This window comes from Rutidosis leptorrhynchoides, chromosome 4 (assembly GCF_046630445.1).
Source record: "Rutidosis leptorrhynchoides isolate AG116_Rl617_1_P2 chromosome 4, CSIRO_AGI_Rlap_v1, whole genome shotgun sequence".
NCBI lineage: Eukaryota > Viridiplantae > Streptophyta > Magnoliopsida > Asterales > Asteraceae > Rutidosis > Rutidosis leptorrhynchoides.
The window spans coordinates 127,220,910-127,247,565 of NC_092336.1; positions in this window are offsets into that span (position 1 = coordinate 127,220,910).

Sequence of the window (26,656 nt, forward strand, 5' to 3'; positions counted from 1 at the left end):
ATCATCTTTACTATCACCCGAAAATCCAGAAAATGAGTGATATCGGCCAAAAAGTCACGTTTTTACCCCCGATATTATGCCTTAAATCCATAAAGTTCCAAAATTTATTGCAAAAATAATCGCTTTGTCAATTCATTTTGTAGATTAAGTAATTACGAAGTCGATGCAAAAAGAATTAAGTAAAACAGAGCTAGAACGAAGAATCTAGAGCGAAAACGGTGAAAGACAAGAAATCAAGTTACGATCCAGTGATTTCAACTGACCAAGCAAGCCAAACGGCCTGCTAAATGGGCTGCCAAACGGCTTGCCTGTATGACAAATGGCCTGCCACACGGCCAGAATAAACGGGCACAATAAACGGCTGATCAGACCAAATGGGCACAACAAACGGCTTGCCAAACGACCTGCCAGCCGTTAACTGGCAAAATTCAAGTCTATTTAAAGGGCTATTTCCATCCATTTCAACACACACTCAATTTGAAATTCATTTTATATTTTCAAGCTTTTTAGTTAGTTTTTAGTAGTAGCTAGCTTAGCTTTTATTTTTTGAGGATATCCCGGCGAGTCCCTGCGATCTCGGGCATATTTCTTCAGCCTTTTCAGGTTTTTATCCGAAACGATTGTCTTTTGTATTAAACATGTATTCTTACCTTTTATGTTTAATAATGCGTTCCAATATTACCATGTTAGCTTAATTAATCTGCATGTTGCCATAATAGAAGTTTGGGTTATCGTAGTTATGTTAAATTAGTACGGTTACTGTTGTTATGCTGAACTTGTGAGTCTGATAGATTTGTATGCTAGCATCTTAAGGATTGACCAACCTAGGTTGTGATCAAGACTTGTCCACCTATATGAACTTAGCTACTTCATAGGATTAAGACCCCTGGTTATACTGTATCTGAAGATTCTATGAACTCGGTATGGCCGGAGTTCCCGAGAGGCATCTAATGCGCTTTTAGGACACAAAACTTAGGAATTGAGACATGAATGACCTAGTATGCCTATTGACTGTTCCAAGAAGACCTCTTAGGAGCTGTTAAGATCTAGCTAGTGGGTTGACTGTATGATCCAAGCCTATTACATGTTCTTGTTTGATTGTTGCCCTAGGATTAAGTCATATCAACTGTTTAGGTATCTGTTAGGTTTCTCATTACTTTACTTTTAGTATATCAATTGTAATAATGTATAATGTTTAATTTGGTTTGATCTCATTAGTATGATGAAATGGTTGTTAGTTTTCATTTAAGGTTTTGTCAACTTAAACTGATGGACTCCTTCCGTTTGTGATCAGTGTTCAATCAGCACGACACGTTGTTATTCAGTTAACTAAACTGATAATGAGGGTTAGGATTAGAGCTCAACTCACTAATAAACCTAGTGCTTTACTAAGGATAACCTCTGAGGTATAGTTACCTTTCAATTATACAACCAAGTAACATACTTTTCACTACTCAACGAGAATTCTGAGAGTCTAGAGATAAGTAGGTTTGTGTAATTGGCTCATCCAACCAGATCTACACCATTCTAATCATAGCTTTAACATCAACATAATTACCTTTCCTAGCCCAAACTAATATCTTGGTCAACATTTCCTTGATCTGCATACTCCGAATATCCTATTTACTTTTCCGCATTTAGGACTATTAGCTTAAAACAAACTACTACCTTTTACTCAGGTACTTTAACCAAAGACAATTGTCCACTTGATCTTCAATTCGTTAATCCATTCAAAAATACGACCCTAGGTTAACTTACACCTTCTACCATTAGAAAGTCAAAAGTAAATTTAGGCCCCGCAAAATATAAATAATAAACCATTGTTCGCTACTCTGATCAGTTGATTCTGACGCCTTGCAACCTAATGACATCGCATGAATAAAACCGTCCGTTTCGATCATATCAAGGTAGTAACAAAGTTTTTGGCGCCGCTGCCGGGGAATCGAATATTTTGACTGAGAAAGGGTTTTAAGCAGACAAAAGTATTGTTGGTGGTGTCTAAGAAAGACAATTATACACAGACTTGGTTGTTGAATTTTCTGAACAGTCTCCAATTATATTGGAACCAAAAGGATCCTGTCTCTCCGTAGTCTGCCTGGCCACCTAAATACCAAGTAGTCTCTGAGAAATCCTATCAATTGAAATATCCGATAAGGTTAGCGACCGAATTTCAAGAATAGTTGTTTTTATTAAATTATCGATCCTTTTAGTCGATTAATATTTTCTAAAAGTTACTTTTCAAGTCTTTTTAAATAGAAAATCTAAAAATGGAACAACAAAACACCCTTGCTTCTATGCAAAAGTCATGCTTAGAAGAAAGAGGAGGACCAATCACCTTAGGAACCGAAGGAATTCCTGAAATCAGTTCACATATGATGAAGCTGGTCATTATGATCTGTAAATTTCAAGGATTACCGACCGACGATCCCAACTTTCACTTAAACAAATTTATCAGTCTGGTTGACTCTTTTAAGAAGGAAGAAAATGAGAAAAACCTTTTGAAACTTCATCTTTTCAATATTCTCTGTCTACACGCGCTTTAACATGGTTTGATGAGCTTAACCCGAATTCAATACATTCATGGGAGGAACTAGCAACCAAGTTTGTAAACAAATTTTATCCAACCTCCCTGCAAACCTGTTTAAGAAATGACATCACAAACTTTTCTCAAAAAGAAAATGAGTCATTGTGTCTAGCATGTAATAGAATAAAAGTGGTGCTTAAAAGATGTTCGAATCGTTTGTTAAGTCGGGCAGACATAATCTGCACGCTTTACAATGGTTTGACCAAGGATGATATTTCTCTCCTAGACATGGCCTCGCAAGGCAATTTCATGTCACGAACAATAGACGAAGCATGGAATATTTTGGACACAATAGCTGCACAACAGGAAGATTGGAACATTGAAGTTGCTGAAAAGGATGACATCTTCACTCATACGGTACAAATGCTGGAAACCAGGTTACAAGATCTCACCCTCACTCTTCAAAGTTTACCAATTCCTAAAAGTCCTGATGCTAATAGAACCAACCTAAGGTATCCTTACCCTAGATGGGCACATAAACAGCAGAATAACTCGAACTTTAACATAATCCTCCCACTACACCAACCTACTATCCTTCCTAAGGAAACTTTAGTTGAATTCATGAAAAAGCAGTACACGATAAACCTTCAAGTCATAGAATGTCAAAACAAGGTTGATACTTTGATAAAGACTTTTGAAGAATTAATAATTAATTTTTAACTTACGCTTAAATGATTTGTGATAACCCGTCCTAATCCATCCGGACGAAGTCCATATCGATTATACACGATTCACAACATTTGATTACATCGCGAGGTACTTGACCTCTATATGATACATTTTACAAACATTGCATTCATTTTTAAAAAGACAATCTTTCATTACATCGAAAGTTGACGGCGTGCATACCATTTTATAATATATCTAACTATAACTGACTTAATAATAATCTTGATGAACTCAACGACTCGAATGCAACGTCTTTTGAAATATGTCGTGAATGACTCCAAGTAATATCTTTAAAATGAGTAAATGCACAGCGGAAGATTTCTTTCGTACCTGAGAATAAATATGCTTTAAAGTTTCAACCAAAAGATTGGTGAGTTCATTAGTTTAACATAAATAATCATTTCATAATTTTAATAGACCACAAGATTTTCATTTTTCCATTTCTCATAAACATACGTCCCATGCATAGAGACAAAAATATCATTCATATGGATTGAACACCTGGTAACCGACATTCACAATATGCATATTAGAATATCCCCATCATTCCAGGATCCTCCTTCAGACATGATATAAATTTCTAAGTACTAAAGCATCCAGTACTTTGGATGGGGCTTGTTGGGCCTGATAGATCTATCTTTAGAGTTCGCGTCAATTAGGGTGTCTGCTCCCTAATTCTTAGATTACCAGACTTAATAAAAAGGGGCATATTCGATTTCGATCATTCAACCATATAATGTAGTTTCAATTACTTGTTTCTATTTCGTAAAACAGTTATAAAAAAACAGCGCATGTATTCTCAGTCCCAAAAATATATATTGTAAAAGCATTTAAAAAGGGATTAATGAAACTCACCTAATGTATTTTATAGTAAAAATACATACGACTAAATTGAACAATGCAGGGTTGGCCTTGGATTCACGAACCTATATCATTTATATTTATATTAACACATATAATTAACATGTAATAATAATCAAACCCGTTTGTATATATTAATTATATATTACTTATTTAAAATAGTAATGTAATATTTATATAGTTATCATATATGTTTTTGATATATTTTTATATAAATAACTTTTAGTTTAAAATAATGATTTTAATAATACTAAAATAGTGTTGATAATAATAATAATAATTGGGTTTAATAATGACAATATTAATTTTCGATAATAATACTAGTTATTTTATTCGTAGTAATAATAATAATGATAATGATAATATATTGAAAATAATGATACTTATAATAATGAATATACTAGTAATAAAAATAATGATAATAATAATAATAAAATTATGTTTAATGATAATAATAATAATAATAAGGATAAAAATAATAATGATACTTTTGATGATGCTTTTAATTAAAATGATAATTTTAATTATAATGATAACTTCAATAAAAATGTTACTTTTAATAATAATAATAATAATAGTAATAATAATAAGTAAAAAATAAAATAAAAATAAAATACAACCTTTGAAGAACAAGCTTTCAAAAAATATAGACGCTTAGTATGGGTTCGAACCCACGACCTTTAGTATAACCCAAACACTCTTAACCACTCAACCATTTCATTCTATCTAATTTTTATCCCATCCTAATATAGATAAACCGCATCAATCTGTCTTTTCTTTTCTCCTTCAAATCAAAACCCATCAACAATAATTATATCCGAGAATTAACCAATTGTTTTATGTAACTATCCATAATATCCTAACGTTATTATCAGTTATTCAATCATCAACAAGCTTTAAGACCATAACCACTAAACCCTCGATCATAATCACAACCTTATTATCATCATAATCATAAACATCTCATTATCATCTCATCCTCGTGTACCTTCATCATCAAATTGTTGATCATCATGAATCATTGAGGGAAAAAGATACGTATATATATTTGTAGCTGTAAAACAACCTGTGTTGTAGGTTTGTCGTTTGATAAAACACCAATACACAAAACTAGCCGCAGCCCAACAACAACTGTAACATACCTTCGGCCCAACAGAAAGCCTAAACAGGCCATGGCCCAACTATACAGCCCATTAGCACCACTCGACCAAATGGCTGTTGCTATGTCTTGAAAGGAATATTTACGGCAAGTTGTCAAGCAAGGAACAAAGAAAAGAAACAAAAAAAAAAATACGCGTGCCTTCCCACTTGTTCATCACCCATAATATCCTCACAAAAAAAAAGTAATGTTCTTACAACAACTTGGTCGGCCATGATTTGTGAGTTTGCCCCACATGACAACGTCTAGCATTTTTTTATAACTTGTTTTATATAAAGCAACTTTAATCAATGACCTCTCCTCATTTTTTTTTTTAGATTTCATTGTCATAATTCCTTGTTAAAATCACGGAATGCAGAAAAATGGTTCGATGGTTTGCAGTTAGCAGACACGATGAGAAACAGAAAAATACGAGTAGTAGTTTAAGATTTTTGAGGTTTTCGATTGAAACAGAAAACAGTTAGTAGAGGTGTTGGGTTTGTGATTGTTGTTTCATGAAAGAAGGAAAGGTGACGAGGTGGCGTTCTTGAAGATGGGGGTGGCGGTTGAACAACCAAGAAAAATAGTGAAGGTAACCGGTGGTCGATGGTAGGTTTAATGGTTGTTTGATCAAGTAAGAAAACAGAAATAAATGGTTCGGTTTTTAATATAGAAGTGGGGGAAAGTTGGTTGTGATTATACAAAGAAGAGAGGGAGAGATAGAGTGGTTGTAAGGTGGTGAGGGTTTATGATGGTTGATGGTTGTAATATTCATAAGTTTAAAAGATGGTGATGATGGGTTTTCGGTTTGATTACTTATACAGACACATTCAAGTAACAATGATAACATGGTTCGATTGGTTTGGTGTTGATGTTGAAATCTAATAGAAAGTAGAAAGTAAAAGTGAAAGATGATGTGTTGAAATCGTACAGACCCTTTAATAAAAAAAAATAGAAAGTGATAGCAATCTTTAACTGATTTTGGATTCATCCCTATGTTTTAGACTTAGATTTGTACGAATTTATCAATCAGAAACAGGTAGATAACGACTTGCTAGTAATTCTGATTTCCTAAATCTATTTATACGGTTTTCACATAATTGATATTAATAAATAATGAATTAATTAATAATTATAATTATATTAATTATAATCAAAATTACTAATAAAAATACTAAACTAATAATAATAAAATAAAAAAAAATAGTTTGTATTAGTTCCTAATCATAATAACAATAATAATATTAATGATATTAATTGTAATAATATTTATAAGAATAATATTAAATAATAATAATAATAATTAAAATATAATTACCATCATTCTTATAATAATATTTATGTTTATCATCTTTTAATCATAACTTTTTAGCTATATATATATAACAATAATAATGATATTATTATTACATCACTAACTTTGATATGAATATTAATGGTAATAATAAAAGTGTTAATAATGTTACCATATATACTATTATTTATTTTCACATGTATATATACATATCTATTTACCAATGCATGTTCGTGAATCGTCGGAAATAGTCAATGGTCAATTGAACAGTTTAAAATTTTGAAACTCAACCTAACAGACTTTGCTTATCGTGTCGAGATCATATAAAGATTAAGTTTAAATTTGGTCGGAAATTCCCGGGTCGTCACAGTACCTACCCGTTAAATAAATTTCGTCCCGAAATTTGAGTGAGGTGGTCATGGCTAACAATAAAAACGTTTTCATGACGAATAAGAGTTGATAAATAAAGTTTTATCACAATTGATTAATATAGACAAAACGATTCGATTATGTGAAGTGTACAAGTGAAGCTGTCACAAAAGAGTGAGATGAAGAAATAATGATTCGTCTTAACTTTTGACGTAGTCACTGTTGAATTTAGAAAATAAGGTGCGTCCTAACTTTTGACGTTGTCTAGGTTGAATTCCGGAAATCAAGGGATTTAAAGAAAATCTTCGAGATCTAAAAGATTTGATTCTTCGGCGAATAAGGAAATTAAGATCTCTATAATTAAATACGGTGATCTGCCTCGATTACTCTGTCTGATATTTCCATTATAAATTAAACTTTTCCGTTCCATTATTTTCACCATTCCTATACTTTCTTCCTCAATTCCTACTTCCAAAATATTGTGGAAATGCTCCATCCAGTTCTGATTCTTGATATTTTCCTAACTATCGCATCTGTCATCCTTTTTTTCCATTTACCGCCGGAGGAATCTATTCACTTTTACTATTACCTTGGGGTTATTGTGCTTATCATACTCCCGTGTCTTTATATTGCTATTCGTATTAATGTACATGGTTTGTGATTTCTGTGTTGTTGTCGGGTTTTATATCTTCCCTTATGTTTCGGAGCTCTTTGCCTTTTTCTTCTCTTCTCGACCTCTAGTAAAGCGAATAATGGTCCAGAATTAGTAAGTATGGAGTTTTGAATGAACTTAATGTCCTAAACAAGAAAGAATGTAATAGTACGATTTGATTTGTCAAATTACCAGAATCACTGAGAATAGAACTATCAAGAATATATTTTCTTGATATGTTTAGAAGTTAAGCAGAATGAAAGAGTTATGTAACATGACACATGATGATGGTATGATCTACTGTGAATCATCACGTCCCATTAGAAACTCAGCATGACTTACTGTAATATAATCACGTTGGCCAAGCGCCATTATATTATACTAACTCATGCTTCAGTTCCCAACACTTCTCCACAATTCATTCATAATTTATACTTAGATTTTACAGAAGTTTTCAATATAATGAAATACAGAAAACACGAAGAGGTAGATAATTTCGAATTTATGAAAATATCCTCAGAAATATCGAAGATATTTATGATGATATTTTGGAATTTCTAAGTTCGAAGGTTGATGAAGAAGAATTTTCCACAAGATTTTAACATGACTTCGGAGCAAGATATTCTCTAAAAATTTCATCGGATCCCAATTTATCCGGGTTCTTTGAATATAAAGTTTGGTCCTTGTATTTGTCCTTGGTCTCCTTCATGGTTAGCTCAATACGTTTTTCAGTACCAAATTTTCTATCGAGCGTTCCCAACACTTCATTCTTTATCATCAAACTCTTGGGAATTTAGGCTGTCTTCAATTTTACTATTTCCTCTACATTTAATGCAGCCATATCTGAATCATCGGCTATCAATCCGAGGTGATTTCAGGAGAATTGTGTTTTTAGATGATTAAACGCTGATTTCTGGTAATTGGTATGGCAATTCTCATTACAATGTGCGAATGAGTTCATGATAAGACTTCAATAAATAATTATAGTGATTTGTCGGAGAGATTTAAGCCAAGGAGCAACGAAGTTGTTGGCACGTCTGTGGGTGATGTGGTGGAATATAAAAGGTTCTCCGATAACAATAAAAGAGCACACATATATATCAAGGTTATCATAAGGTTGTTTCGAACGAAAAGTTGAAGTTGACTTGCTGGAGCTGTGACAAAATTGACTAATTTGGAAAGAGAATGTAAAGTTATTTTCGGTAATAATATACTAAAGGAATTAGCACGGCTACGCGTTAAACGTTTACTCAGTTTTCGAGAGTTTTCAGGTGCATAACTATATGCATCGATCTTTTCTTTCGTAGATGAAGTGCGGTTGGTTCATCCTCTCGATTGAGGTGTTTTCAAGAATCATAGAAAGTTTGAACGTAGATTGTAATCATCAAGATACAAATGAGGTTTAAGATGAAATCAAGTGGCAAACTTGAAGAATTGTTTAGTTTCATATGTTATAGTCAATATTTTAATTCATTTTAATTGTCCAATGTTGGTAGTCATCAGTTGATAGTCCACAGTTAGAAATTCAATAATTTATGTATAGTTTAATATATAATATTCGAATTAATTAATACGTATCGTGACCCCTGTACATATCTCATACTCGATCACAACTCAAACTATATATATTATTATAGAATCAACCTCAACCCTGTATAGAGAACTCGATCATTACTGCATATAGAGTGTCTATGGTGATTCCAAATAATATATATAGATGCGTCGATATGATATGTCAAAACCTTGTATACGTGTCCCGATATTTAAAGTGCGTAAAATAAATAACAGGAATTAAATGACGATAAATAAAGTGCGTAAAGTAAATAACAGAAATTAAATGACAATAAATAAAATTGCGAGAATGTAAATTGCGATAATTAAATTGCAATAAATAAAATGTAATCAGTTAGCTAGGAACAGTTAGCGTGGATTTCTTAACAAAATTTCATATTGTTAATTGGTCTGTTTCTAATCAATTTTTATTGTGTCAATTATTTCTTCATTATGCCACTTGTTAGATTCTGATAGGTCAAAATCCAAATATGAAATTGAATAAGAATGGTTATTCTGTGGTGAATGGATACGTATATCTGTGGATGTACATAGGATAGAAAATGATTGTTGAATCAGATTCGAAGAATGTACAATGTAACTTATTAATGTGAAATCTAATTATTCCTCGGGTATTATCTACCCGTTAAAATATTTTCACCATTAACACCTTGTAAGAAAGAATTTTTAATTACAATCTTTATGAAAATATATATACATATATATTTTCTTCAGATATAATCATGGATTTAATGAGTTAATGTGATATTAAACTCATTTGATTTACCGTTAGAATAAGAATATATAATCTCTAAAACATTAAAGTTTATATAATCGCCATGTCGAACGAATATAAATAATGTAGAATGATTCGTAGAACGATGATTATACTCGAGGTACAGAATGAGATGTTGAGCATGTAATGTTGAAACTTATGTTGTTGGTTGTACTGTTGATGCAGATGATGTTGCTAAAGCTGGTACGTTTTGCACCATATTCTCCAAATTGATTACTCAAGCGCGAAGTTCGTTGACTTCTTGTATTACTCCGGGATGATTGTCGGTCGGAACGAGCGAATGAATAAGATCTAGGATTTGAGATAGTATATAGTCATGACGAGATACTTTGGAAATGAGGCTGAAAATGGTGTTTCGAATAGCTTCGCCGGTAAGTGCTTCAGGTTGTTCGCCAAGAGGTGAATTCGGTTGGTGGAAGGGATCGCCTTCTTCGTGTCTCCATTGATTAAGTAGACTACGAACCATCAGATGAATTGGGGATGGCTGATTGGCTGATTCATTCTGGTGACGCTGCTTTCGGAGCTTAGGTGAACATTTATGTCGGAATAGTTGTCGGAATAACTATCGGAATAGCTATCGGGATTTGAGGGACTCGAACTGGTTAAGGGATTCATCTCGTACGATCAGATGAAGGATTTTCGATAAGAAATAGATTATAGGATGTAGATTCGTACCCTACAATACATAATTTACATATGCATATATAATACTAAAATCCTATAAGTTACGGAGGAATCTACGGAAGTTGTCAGGCAAAGTCTACAGTAACAGATATGCTAAGATATGAATTAGCAGATACGCTAAGATACGAATTTTGTCTATACACTATTCATGCAATCATTGTAGTAAGATGTGTCTAGACTAAGAATGATAAGCAGGTAATTTCCTAAGGATGATAAACAGAAGATTTTCGACAAAAATGATAAGCAAAATTTTTGACATGCAGACACGGTCGAAGTCCAGACTCACTAATGCATCCTAACAACTACTAGTTAGACATACTAATGCAAGAACTGGTTCGCTAAGACCACCGCTCTGATACCAACTGTGATAACCCGTCCTAATCCATCCGGAAGAAGTCCATATCGATTATACACGATTCACAACAGTTGATTACATCGCGAGGTACTGAACTCTATATGATACATTTTACAAACATTGCATTCGTTTTTGAAAAGACAATCTTTCATTACATCGAAAGTTGACGACGTGCATACCATTTTATAATATATCTAACTATAACTGACTTAATAATAATCTTGATGAACTCAACGACTCGAATGCAACGTCTTTTGAAATATGTCGTGAATGACTCCAAGTAATATCTTTAAAATGTGTAAATGCACAGCGGAAGATTTCTTTCGTACCTGAGAATAAACATGCTTTAAAGTGTCAACCAAAAGGTTGGTGAGTTCATTAGTTTAACATAAATAATCATTTCATAATTTTAATAGACCACAAGATTTTCATATTTCCATTTCTCATAAACATACGTCCCATGAATAGAGACAAAAATATCATTCATATGGATTGAACACCTGGTAACCGACATTCACAATATGCATATTAGAATATCCCCATCATTCCGGGATCCTCCTTCGGACATGATATAAATTTCGAAGTACTAAAGCATCCGGTACTTTGGATGGGGCTTGTTGGGCCCGATAGATCTATCTTTAGAGTTCGCGTCAATTAGGGTGTCTGTTTCCTAATTCTTAGATTACCAGACTTAATAAAAAAGGGCATATTCGATTTCGATCATTCAACCATATAATGTAGTTTCAATTACTTGTGTCTATTTCGTAAAACAGTTATAAAAAACAGCGCATGTATTCTCAGTCCCAAAAATATATATTGTAAAAGCATTTAAAAGGGGATTAATGAAACTCACCTAATGTATTTTGTAGTAAAAATACATACGACTAAATTGAACAATGCAGGGTTGGCCTTGGATTCACGAATCTATATCATTTATATTTATATTAACACATATAATTAACATGTAATAATAATCAAACCCGTTTGTATATATTAATTATATATTACTTATTAAAAATAGTAATGTAATATTTATATAGTTATCATATATGTTTTTGATATATTTTTATATAAATAACTTTTGGTTTAAAATAATGATTTTACTAATACTAAAATAGTGTTGATAATAATAATAATAATTGGGTTTAATAAGGACAATATTAAATTTCGATAATAATACTAGTTATTTTATTCGTAGTAATAATAATAATGATAATGATAATATATTGAAAATAATGATACTTATAATAATGAATATACTAGTAATAAAAATAATGATAATAATAATAATAAAATTATGTTTAATGATAATAATAATAATAATAATAATAATAATAATAATAAGGATAAAAATAATAATGATACTTTTGATGATGCTTTTAATTAAAATGATAATTTTAATTATAATGATAACTTCAATAAAAATGTTACTTTTAATAATAATAATAATAGTAATAATAATAAGTAAAAAAATAAAATAAAAATAAAATACAACCTTTGAAGAACAAGCTTTCAAAAAATATAGACGCTTAGTACGGGTTCGAACCCACGACCTTTAGTATAACCCAAACACTCTTAACCACTCAACCATTTCATTCTATCTAATTTTTATCCCATCCTAATATAGATAAACTACATCAATCTGTCTTTTCTTTTCTCCTTCAAATCAAAACCCATCAACAATAATTATATCCGAGAATTAACCAAATGTTTTATGTAACTATCCATAATATCCTAACGTTATTATCAGTTATTCAATCGTCAACAAGCTTTAAGACCATAACTACTAAACCCTCGATCATAATCACAACCCTATTATCATCATAATCATAAACATCTCATTATCATCTCATCCTCGTGTACCTTCATCATCAAATTGTTGATCATCGTGAATCATTGAGGGAAAAAGATACGTATATATATTTGTAGCTGTAAAACAACCTGTGTTGCAGGTTTGTCGTTTGATAAAACACCGATACACAAAACTAGCCGCAGCCCAACAGCAACTGTAACATACCTTCGCCCCAACAGAAAGCCTAAACAGGCCATGGCCCAACTATACAGCCCATTAGCACCACTCGACCAAATGGCTGTTGCTATGTCTTGAAAGGAATATTTACAGCAAGTTGTCAAGCAAGGAACAAAGAAAAGAAACAAAAAAAAATACGCGTGCCTTCCCACTTGTTCATCACTCATAATATCCTCACAAAAAAAAAAGTAATGTTCTTACAACAACTTGGTCGGCCATGATTTGTGAGTTTGCCCCACATGACAACGTCTAGCATTTTTTTATAAGTTGTTTTATATAAAGCAACTTTAATCAATGACCTCTCCTCTTTTTTTTTTAGATTTCATTGTCATAATTCCTTGTTAAAATCACGAAATGCAGAAAAATGGTTCGATGGTTTGTAGTTAGCAGACACGATGAGAAACAGAAAAATACGAGTAGTAGTTTAAGATTTTTGAGGTTTTCGATTGAAACAGAAAACAGTTAGTAGAGGTGTTGGGTTTGTGATTGTTGTTTCATGAAAGAAGGAAAGGTGACGAGGTGGCGTTCTTGAAGATGGGGGTGGCGGTTGAACAACCAAGAAAAATAGTGAAGGTAACCGGTGGTCGATGGTGGGTTTAATGGTTGTTTGATCAAGTAAGAAAACAGAAATAAATGGTTCGGTTTTTAATATAGAAGTGGGGCAAGTTGGTTGTGATTATACAAAGAAGAGAGGGAGAGATAGAGTGGTTGTAAGGTGGTGAGGGTTTATGATGGTTGATGGTTGTAATATTCATAAGTTTAAAAGATGGTGATGATGGGTTTTTGGTTTGATTACTTATACAGACACATTCAAGTAACAATGATAACATGGTTCGATTGGTTTGGTGTTGATGTTGAAATCTAACAGAAAGTAGAAAGTAAAAGTGAAAGATGATGTGGTGTTTGGTTGTTTTATAAAAAGGATATCGAACAAGAAATCAATCGTACAGACCCTTTAATAAAAAAAATAGAAAGTGATAGTAATCTTTAACTAATTCTGGATTCATCCCTATGTTTTAGACTTAGATTTGTACGAATTTATCAATCAGAAACAGGTAGATAACGACTTTCTAGTAATTCTGTTTTCATAAATCTATTTATATGGTTTTCACATAATTAATATTAATAAATAATGAATTAATTAATAATTATAATTATATTAATTATAATCAAAATTACTAATAAAAATACTAAACTAATAATAATAAAATAAAAAAAATAACAGTTTGTATTAGTTCCTAATCATAATAACTATAATAATATTAATGATATTAATTGTAATAATATTTATAAGAATAATATTAAATAATAATAATAATAATAATTAAAATATAATTACCATCATTCTTATAATAATATTTATGTTTATCATCTTTTAATCATAACTTTTTAGTTATATATATAACAATAATAATGATATTATTATTACATCACTAACTTTGATATGAATATTAATGGTAATAATAAAAGTGTTAATAATGTTACCATATATACTATTATTTATTTTCACATGTATACCTACATATATACATATCTATTTACCAACGCATGTTCGTGAATCGTCGAAAATAGTCAATGGTCAATTGAACAGTTCAAAATTTTGAAACTCAACCTAACAGACTTTGCTTATCGTGTCGAGATCATATAAAGATTAAGTTTAAATTTGGTCGGAAATTCCCGGGTCATCACACGATTAACCACTAAAGTTGAATTAGAGTGTAGTGAGTTTGATGCCCTAGTAGTCACTAGAGGTGGGAAGGAAACAACCGTCAATATACCCATACAATATTTTTCCGATAAGGAACCTATGCCAGTTGACTCGGTTATCAATCCACCGGAACCTATCTCTCCTAAGGCCCCGGAAATCATTCCGCGCGCCCGCATACCTTTCCCAGGTAGGCTTAGGAAGGAAAAACAAGAGGCGCAATTCGCTAATTATTGGGATATTATTAAGAATTTACATTTGAATGTACGACTAGTAGATGCTTTAGTAGAAATACCAAACTGCGCTAAATTTTTCAAAGAACTACTTTCAAACAAAGAGAGATTAAGAGAGATAGTTAGCTTACCCTTAAGTGAAGAATGTTCATTAGTGTTACAACATGGTATTCTCCCTAAGTTAGGAGATACATGAAGATTTACAGTACCTTGCTACTTGCAAGATGTCCAAATTAGCAATGCATTAGCAGACTTAGGAGCCAGTGTAAACCTAATGTCCTATTCATTATTCAAAAAGCTAGGATTAAAAGACTTAAGACCAACCAGAATGACTATCCAACTCGCGGACAGATCAGTAAGATTCCTCGAGGAATAGCTGAAGATGTCCTATTCAGAGTGGATAAGTTCGCATTTCCCGTCGGTTTCGTCATTATGAATATCGAGGAAGACACGAAGGCCCCACTCATACTTGGTAGACCATTCTTGAATACTGCAAAGGCCATAATTGATGTTCACGAGAAATCATTGAAATTAAGAGTTGGAAATAAAGAAGTCACATTCAATATCGACCGACTCATGAGCCACCCCCGCGAAGAAGATACTAATCTCATCGATTCTTTTCAAGAACTCGTCAACGAATATCTGGAGGATACCATGGCTATATGTAGTCAAGATCAAATTTCTAAGGATCTGTTCTTTACACCTCCTGAAGGAAATCTCGACATCCATTCAGCCACAGATCCTGATAAAAATGAATCTCCCCTCTCCGAAAGTAACTTTCTCGGTAAGACTATCCATATAGCACCGCTAGGTCAAGGCATTCCCTACCTCGGTTAAGGAGAAGACCGAATGAAGAAACAGATTTCATTTCGGTATTTCAGGAACCCCAGTCAAAAGAGGACTATGTAGAAATTCCTGAACCAATCTTCGAAACTAAAGAAGATGTTTCTGAAGAGGAAGCATTAAGAAGGACAATTTCCAGAACCAAAGTACAGATAACATCAGTGACTGCTATTAAAGATGAAGAATCAGAATTTCAGGAGAGGTATGACTCGTTAGACAGAGCAGAAATAGCTAGAATGAAGCCATCTATCGAGGAATCTCCAGAATTGGAATTAAAGAAGTTACCCGAACATCTGGAGTATGCATTCTTAGAAGGAGAATCGCAACTCCCCATAATCATCTCAAAAGACCTCACGCCACACGAAAAGGAAAAATTGATTCAAGTTCTGAAATCACATAAGAAGGCAATTGCTTGGAAGATTTTCGACATAAAAGGAATAAGTCCCAACTATTTCACCCACAAGATCTTCATGGAAAATGATTTCAAATCATCAGTTCAGAGGCAAAGAAAGGTCAATCCAATGATTCAAGAACTCGTCAAAAAAGAAGTAATCAAACTTCTGGATGCCGGTATGATCTATCCTATTTCCAATTCACCATGGGTCAGTCATGTTCAAGTTGTACCCAAGAAGGGAGGAATGACCGTAATCCAAAATGAGAATAATGAACTTATTCCAACACGGGAGGTCACCAGTTGGAGGGTTTGCATAGATTATCGTAAACTTAATGATGCAACCCGAAAAGATCATTTTCCATTACCATTCATCGATCAAATGTTGGAACGTCTATCAGGAAATGAATTCTATTATTTCCTTGACGGTTTTTCCGGCTACTTTCAAATTTCTCTCGATCCAAAGGACGAAGAAAAGACAACCTTCACCTGTCCTTATGGAACATTTGCCTATCGACGCATGCCCTTTAGGTTATGTAATGCACCAGCTACATTTCTGAAAGGACCCGTTCATATACATTATAAACGATTCACAATAGTTGATTACATTGCGAGGTATTTGACCTCTATATGATAGATTTTACAAACATTGCATTCGTTTTTAAAAGACAAACTTTCTTTACATCGAAAATTGACAGGCATGCATACCATTTCATAATATCCACTATCCAACTATAAATTGATTTAATAATAATCTTTGATGAACTCAATGACTCGAATGCAACGTTCTTCGAAATATGCTATGAAAGACTCCAAGTAACATCTTTAAAATGAGCAAATGCACAGCGGAAGATTTCTTTAACACCTGAGAATAAACATGCTTTAAAGTGTCAACCAAAAGGTTGGTGAGTTCATTAGTTTATCACAATCATTTATTTCCATCATTTTAATAGACCACAAGAATTTCATTTTCAGTTCTCATAAATATACGTCCCATGCATAGAGACAAAAATAATCATTCATATGGTGAACAACTGGTAACCGACATTAACTAGATACATATAAGAATATCCCCTATCATTCCGGGATCCTCCTTCGGACATGGTATAAATTTTGAAGTACTAAAGCATCCGGTACTTTGGATGGGGCTTGTTAGGCCCAATAGATCTATCTTTAGGATTCGCGTCAATTAGGGTGTCTGTTCCCTAATTCTTAGATTACCAGACTTTAATTAAAAGGGGCATATTCGATTTCGATAATTCAACCATAGAATGTAGTTTCAATTACTTGTGTCTATTTCGTCAAACATTTATAAAAGCGCATGTATTCTCAGTCCCAAAAATATAAAGGGTAAAAAGGCAAATGAAACTCACCATATTGTATTTCGTAGTAAAAATACATATAACGTCATTGAACAAGTGCAAGGTTGGCCTCAAATTCACGAACCTAAATTAATTATATATATTTATGTGTTGGTCAATATTTGTCTAACAAATTAGGTCAAGTCATAGTGTACCACAATCCTAATGCTCGAGACTAATATGCAAAAGTCAACAAAAGTAAATTTGACTCAAAATAATTTCCAAAAATCTATACATGATTAATATATAGTTTAAATATCGTCGTTTTATATTTTTAAATATTTTTAAAAGATTTATTAGAGTAAATAATATAATTTATTTATTAATAAATAAAATTTTATATTAAATTTATATAATAAAATATACTTTTATATATATTAAGTAATAAAATTTATAGGGTTCATTTAATATCATAAAGATAATATGATAGGTATTATTAAAGTAAGTTATTACACGTAGTAAAATATGTTTGTATCACATATTTATTTGATAAAATAATATCTATAATGATAGTAAGTAAAAGTTGTATTATTTTGTAATAATAATTATTATTATAAAAATATCAATATTTATAATTACTAAGATGACATTATGATAAAACGATAATTCTAATTATGATAACTTTAATATTTACGATAATTTTTAATATTATCTTTAAAATAATAATTATATTTAAAATAATAATAATAATGATATTTTATAGTAACAATGACATTTCTATTAAATTGATAATTTTTGTTAAAATGATAGTTTTAATACTAACGATACTTTTAATAATAATAGTAATGAAAAAAATAATAAGAACGATAATTTTATCTAAATCAATATCTTATAATATTTTAATTTCATCATGATACTCTTACTCATTATTTCCTAATCGTTTCGTTTAATAGCTTTTAATCGTCTTTTATATCGTGTTCATAATAATGATAATAATAGTAATCAAAATAATTAGGTGTTACAAATATTTGTTTTAATTACACTAATATTAATAATGATAGTTACTATAACATTATTAACGATAATACTAATAATTATCTTAATGATAATATAGTAATAATAATAATAACAATAACAATAACCATTTTTAAATAATGATATATCTATTAATAATGTAGTGACCCGAACTTTTCCATGTTTATATATATTAATTGAGATTGATATTTACATGATTAAATGTTTCCAACATGTTAAGCAATCAAACTTGTTAAGACTTGATTAATTGAAATATGTTTCATATAGACAATTGACCACCCAAGTTGACCGGTGATTCACGAACGTTAAAACTTGTAAAAACTATATGATGACATATATATGGATATATATATATATATATATATATAGTTAACATGATACTATGATAAGTAAACATATCATTAAGTATATTAACAATGAACTACATATGTAAAAACAAGACTACTAACTTAATGATTTTTAAACGAGACATATATGTAACGATTATCGTTGTAAAGACATTTAATGTATATATATCATATTAAGAGATATTCATACATGATAATATCATGATAATATAATAATTTAAAATCTCATTTGATATTATAAACATTGGGTTAACAACATTTAACAAGATCGTTAACCTAAAGGTTTCAAAACAACACTTACATGTAACGACTAACGATGACTTAATGACTCAGTTAAAATGTATATACATGTAGTGTTTTAATATGTATTTATACACTTTTGAAAGACTTCAATACACTTATCAAAATACTTCTACTTAACAAAAATGCTTACAATTACATCCTCGTTCAATTTCATCAACAATTCTACTCGTATGCACCCCTATTCGTACTCGTACAATACACAACTTTTAGATGTATGTACTATTGGTATATACACTCCAATGATCAGCTCTTAGCAGCCCATGTGAGTCACCTAACACATGTGGGAACCATCATTTGGCAACTAGCATGAAATATCTCATAAAATTACAAAAATATGAGTAATCATTCATGACTTATTTACATGAAAACAAAATTACATATCCTTTATATCTAATCCATACACCAACAACCAAAAACACCTACAAACACTTTCATTCTTCAATTTTCTTCATCTAATTGATCTCTCTCAAGTTCTATCTTCAAGTTCTATGTGTTCTTCATAAATTCTACAAGTTCTAGTTACATAAAATCAAGAATACTTTCAAGTTTGCTAGCTCACTTCCAATCTTGTAAGGTGATCATCCAACCTCAAGAAATCTTTGTTTCTTACAGTAGGTTATCATACTAATACAAGGTAATAATCATATTCAAACTTTGGTTCAATTTCTATAAATATAACAATCTTATTTCAAGTGATGATCTTACTTGAACTTGTTTTCGTGTCATGATTCTGCTTCAAGAACTTCGAGCCATCCAAGGATCCGTTGAAGCTAGATCCATTTTTCTCTTTTGTAGTAGGTTTATCCAAGGAACTTAAGGTAGTAATGCTGTTCATAACATAATTCGATTCATACATATAAAGCTATCTTATTCGAAGGTTTAAACTTGTAATCACTAGAACATAGTTTAGTTAATTCTAAACTTGTTCGCAAACAAAAGTTAATCCTTCTAACTTGACTTTTAAAATCAACTAAACACATGTTCTATATCTATATGATATGCTAACTTAATGATTTAAAACCCGGAAACACGAAAAACACCGTAAAACTGGATTTACGCCGTCGTAGTAACACCGCGGGCTGTTTTGGTTTAGTTAATTAAAAACTATGATAAACTTTGATTTAAAAGTTGTTATTCTAAGAAAATGATTTTAATTATGAACATGAAACTAAATCCAAAAATTATGGTTAAACTCAAAGTGGAAGTATGTTTTCTAAAATGGTCATCTAGACGTCGTTCTTTCGACTGAAATGACTACCTTTACAAAAACGACTTGTAACTTATTTTTATGACTATAAACCTATAATTTTTCTGTTTAGATTCATAAAATAGAGTTCAATATGAAACCATAGCAATTTGATTCACTCAAAACGGATTTAAAATGAAGAAGTTATGGGTAAAACAAGATTAGATAATTTTTCTCATTTTAGCCACGTGAAAATTGGTAACAAATCTATTCCAACCATAACTTAATCAACTTGTATTGTATATTATGTAATCTTGAGATACCATAGACATGTATACAATGTTTCGACCTATCATGTCGACACATCTATATATATTTCGGAACAACCATAGACACTCTATATGTGAATGTTGGAGTTAGCTATACAGGGTTGAGGTTGATTCCAAAATATATATAGTTTGAGTTGTGATCAATACTGAGATACGTATACAATAGGTCGTGGATTGATTCAAGATAATATTTATCAATTTATTTCTGTACATCTAACTGTGGACAACTAGTTATAGGTTACTAACGAGGACAGCTGACTTAATAAACTTAAAACATCAAAATATATTAAAAGTGTTGTAAATATATTTTGAACATACTTTAATATACATGTATATATTGTTATAGGTTCGTGAATCAACAGTGGCCAAGTCTTACTTCTCGACGAAGTAAAAATCGGTGAATGTGAGTTATAGTCCCACTTTTAAAATCTAATATTTTTGGGATGAGAATACATGCAGGTTTTATAAATGATTTACAAAATAGACACAAGTAAGTGAAACTACATTCTATGGTTGAATTATCGAAATCGAATATGCCCCTTTTTATTAAGTCTGGTAATCTATGAATTAGGGAACAGACACCCTAATTGATGCGAATCCTAAAGATAGATCTATTGGGCCTAACAAACCCCATCCAAAGTACCGGATGCTTTAGTACTTCGAAATTTATATCATATCCGAAGGGTGTCCCGGAATGATGGGGATATTCTTATATATGCATCTTGTTAATGTCGGTTACCAGGTGTTCACCATATGAATGATTTTTATCTCTATGTATGGGATGTGTATTGAAATATGAAATCTTTTGGTCTATTGTTACGATTTGATATATATAGGTTAAACCTATAACTCACCAACATTTTTGTTGACGTTTAAAGCATGTTTATTCTCAGGTGAATACTAAGAGCTTCCGCTGTCGCATACTTAAATAAGGACGAGATTTGGAGTCCATGCTTGTATGATATTGTGTAAAAACTGCATTCAAGAAACTTATTTTGTTGTAACATATTTGTATTGTAAATCATTATGTAATGGTCGTGTGTAAACAGGATATTTTAGATTATCATTATTTGATAATCTACGTAAAGCTTTTTAAACGTTTATTGATGAAATAAAGGTTATGATTTGTTTTAAAATGAATGCAGTCTTTGAAAAACGTCTCATATAGAGGTCAAAACCTCGCAACGAAATCAATTAATATGGAACGTTTTTAATTAATAAGAACGGGACATTTCAGTTGGTATCAGAGCGTTGGTCTTAGAGAACCAGAATTTTGCATTAGTGTGTCTTATCAAGTTTGTTAGGATGCATTAGTGAGTCTGGACTTCGACCGTGTTTACTTGAAAAATGATTGCTTAACAAATTTTGTTGGAAACTATATATTTTTAACATGTGAATATTATGTGATATATTAATCTCTTAACGCGTTTGATATTATGCGATAGATGTCTACCTCTAGAACAAGTCCCATTGACTCACCTAATAATAATGAAGAGTCAAATGTAAATTAGAATGATTCGTGGACTGATTCACATGTTCCCGAAGAGGAACCGGAAGAAGAGTCGGAACCGGAAGAAGAATCGGAACCGGAAGAAGAATCGGAACCGGATGAAGAAATAGAACCAGTGGGGAAAATAATAAAACGGTTAAGTAAAAGAAAATCCTCAACCAACCGACCAAGGTTAATTATGGTCAATGGTGTTTCCGCCAAGGAAGCAAAATATTGGGAGGATTACCAATTCTCCGATGAATCGGATTCCGACGAGAATTCCGATGATGTTATAGAAATTACCCCAACCGAATTTAAAAAGGTAAAAGAAAATAATAAGGGAAAGGGCATAAAAATAGAGAAATCTAATTCCAACCCCGATGAACTTTATATGTATCGTCAACCCCCGAAGTCCTTAAGTTGTAACAATGACCCGGGAACCTCTAAACCACCAGGTTTTTATAAACCAATGTGGATAACGACGGCTTGTATTAGGGGAACATCATATATCCCTAGAAACTTGGCAAAACGAACCAAAACCGAAGAAGAAGAAACAAGCGAGTCGGAATAAGATAGTTGTATTCGTGTGGTGTAATATAAGTAATATAGTGTGCTTATGCTTTATGATATATGTAAAAATTGCTTGTATTAATAAGTATTTTTTTTATGAATCTAACTCTTGTCTATTTTACAGTATAAAAACACAAAATGGATAGACAACCCAATATTTTAAGAGACCTACCCGGAGACATGATTGATGAAATCTTGTCTAGAGTCGGTCAGAATTCCTCAGCACAACTATTTAAGGCGAGATCAGTATATAAGACATTCGAAGAACGTTCCAAGAATGCCTTGGTTTATAAAAGGCTTTCGTTCGAAAGATGGGGGATATCACATTGGGAAATCCATAAGTTACGATGTGTTTAATTTGACGCATATATTGCAGGGAACCCAAATGCTATTTTACGCAATGGGTTAAGAAATTATTTTGACTCAATATATCCGAATATTGGACTTCGTGATTTAGAAAAAGCGGCTAACATGCAACATAAAGAAGCATGTTATGCTTACGGATTAGTAATGTTCGCTTCTCACCAAAGTGAGAACAAGAACATCGGGCTACAACTATTAAACAAAACGTTCTCACAAGTGACGGAGTCGGTAATTGGGGTAAGAAATGAGGTTTTTAGATTGTTACGGGACTATTGGACATTACGTAACCCTCGTCCCTTTGACGACGTTACAACACGATGTCTTATCAACGGCCATAACGGTTATGTTCCACAAGACCAAGGATGGGAAGTAATCCTAGTAAAACCAGAATGCATGACCTGTTTCTGGACGTATGAATTACGTGTCTTTATTACCTTTGCTGAACGACTTGTGTACTAGCTAGAATTATCTTCACAACCATCTTGTATCAAATTTATTGTGTGCTATATTTCATGCTATATGTAAAATAAGCGGTATTGTAAGTTTGTAAAATATTGTGTAAAAGTTTGAACGCGAAATATTATTATAATCAGTTTTTCATATAGAATTGTAGTAGTTGAATTGTATATTAGCTACTAAGTATGAACTTAACGGGTAGGTACTACCCGAATTTAAACTTATAAAACGCTAATATGAAGAAAAAGCTTTTATAAATGAGTTCATATTATGCTACGAAATACTATTAACTACTCTTAATATTCTGTATGATTAACTTGTTCCATTTGACTATTTTGAAGGAAATGGCACCGACTACTCGACACACCGTGAATATGAATGAAGAGGAATTCCGTACTTTTCTAGCTTCAAACATAGCCGCAGTACAGGCTGCGCTACATACCAACAATAACCTTGGATCTAGCAGTACAGGAAATCGTGTAGGATGCACCTACAAAGAATTCACTGCCTGCAAACCTTTAGAATTTGATGGAACCGAAGGACCGATCGGATTGAAACGGTGGACCGAGAAGGTCGAATCGGTGTTTGCCATAAGTAAGTGTACTGAAGAGGACAAAGTGAAGTACGCTACGCATACCTTCACAGGTTCTGCGTTAACATGGTGGAATACCTATCTAGAGCAAGTGGGACAAGACGATGCGTATGCACTACCGTGGTCAGCATTCAAGCACTTGATGAACGAGAAATACCGTCCCAGAACCGAGGTCAATAAGCTCAAGATAGAACTTAGAGGGTTACGAACCCAAGGATTTGATATTACCACGTACGAAAGACGATTCACAGAATTGTGCCTATTGTGTCCGGGAGCATTCGAAGATGAGGAAGAGAAGATCGACGCGTTTGTGAAAGGATTACCGGAAAGAATCCAAGAAGATATAAGTTCACATGAGCCCGCCTCCATACAACAGGCATGTAGAATGGCTCACAAACTAGTGAACCAGATTGAAGAAAGAATTAAAGAACAGACTGCTGAAGAGGCCAATGTGAAGCAAGTCAAAAGAAAGTGGGAGGAAAACGGTGATAAGAATCACCAATACAACAACAACAGCAATTACAATAATAATCGCAACAATTATCCCAACAATCGCAACATCAATCGCAACTATAACAAACGGCCCAACAACAACAACAACAACAACAACAACAACAACAACAACAACAGCAACTACAACAATCATCCCAACAACAATAACAACCGCAACAACAACAACAATCAGAAGCAGCTATGCCAAAGGTGTGAAAAGTATCACTTGGGGTTCTGCACCAAATTTTGCAACAAGTGTAAAAGAAATGGTCATAGCGCGACGAAGTGTGAGGTCTACGGACCAGGGGTTAACAGAACGAAAGGAACAAATGGTGTCGGAACGAGTAATGGCGGAGCAAGTAGTGTCGGAGCAAGTTATGCCAATGTAGTTTGTTATAAATGTGGAAAACCGGGCCATATTATTAGAAATTGCCCGAACCAGGAGAACACGAATGGACAAGGCCGCGAAAGAGTTTTCAATATTAATGCGGCAGAGGCACAGGAAGACCCGGAGCTTGTTACGGGTACGTTTCTTATTGACAATAAATCTGCTTACGTTTTATTTGATTCGGGTGCGGATAGAAGCTATATGAGTAGAGATTTTTGTGCTAAATTAAGTTGTCCATTGACGCCGTTGGATAGTAAATTTTTACTCGAATTAGCAAACGATAAATTAATTTCAGCAGATAATATATGCCGGAATCGAGAAATTAAACTGGGTAGCGAAATATTTAAGATTGATTTGATACCAGTAGAGTTAGGGAGTTTTGATGTAATAGTTGGCATGGACTGGCTGAAGAAGGTGAAAGCAGAAATCGTATGTTATAAAAATACAATTCGCATTGTACGAGAAGAAGGAGAACCCTTAATGGTGTACGGAGAAAAGGGCAACACGAAGCTACATCTTATTAGTAATTTGAAGGCACAAAAACTAATAAGAAAAGGTTGCTATGCTGTTCTAGCACACGTCGAGAAAGTACAAACTGAAGAAAAGAGCATCAATGATGTTCCCATTGCAAAAGAATTTCCCGATGTATTTCCGAAAGAATTACCGGGATTACCCCCACATCGATCCGTTGAATTTCAAATAGATCTTGTACCAGGAGCTGCACCAATAGCTCGTGCTCCTTACAGACTCGCACCCAGCGAGATGAAAGAACTGCAAATCCAATTACAAGAACTTTTAGAGCGTGGTTTCATTCGACCAAGCACATCACCGTGGGGAGCTCCTGTTTTGTTTGTCAAGAAGAAAGATGGTACATTCAGGTTGTGTATCGACTACCGAGAGTTGAACAAACTTACCATCAAGAACCGCTACCCACTACCGAGAATCGATGACTTATTTGATCAACTACAAGGCTCGTCTGTTTATTCAAAGATTGACTTACGTTCCGGGTATCATCAAATGCGGGTGAAAGAAGATGATATTCCAAAGACTGCTTTCAGAACACGTTACGGTCATTACGAGTTTATGGTCATGCCATTTGGTTTAACTAATGCACCAACTGTGTTCATGGACCTTATGAACCGAGTGTGTGGACCATACCTTGACAAGTTTGTCATTGTTTTCATTGATGACATACTTATTTACTCAAAGAATGACCAAGAACACGGTGAACATTTGAGAAAGGTGTTAGAAGTATTGAGGAAGGAAGAATTGTACGCTAAGTTTTCAAAGTGTGCATTTTGGTTGGAAGAAGTTCAATTCCTCAGTCACATAGTGAACAAAGAAGGTATTAAAGTGGATCCGGCAAAGATAGAAACTGTTGAAAAGTGGGAAACCCCGAAAACTCCGAAACACATACGCCAGTTTTTAGGACTAGCTGGTTACTACAGAAGGTTCATCCAAGACTTTTCCAGAATAGCAAAACCCTTGACTGCATTAACGCATAAAGGGAAGAAATTTGAATGGAATAATGAACAAGAGAAAGCGTTTCAGTTATTGAAGAAAAAGCTAACTACGGCACCTATATTGTCATTGCCTGAAGGGAATGATGATTTTGTGATTTATTGTGACGCATCAAAGCAAGGTCTCGGTT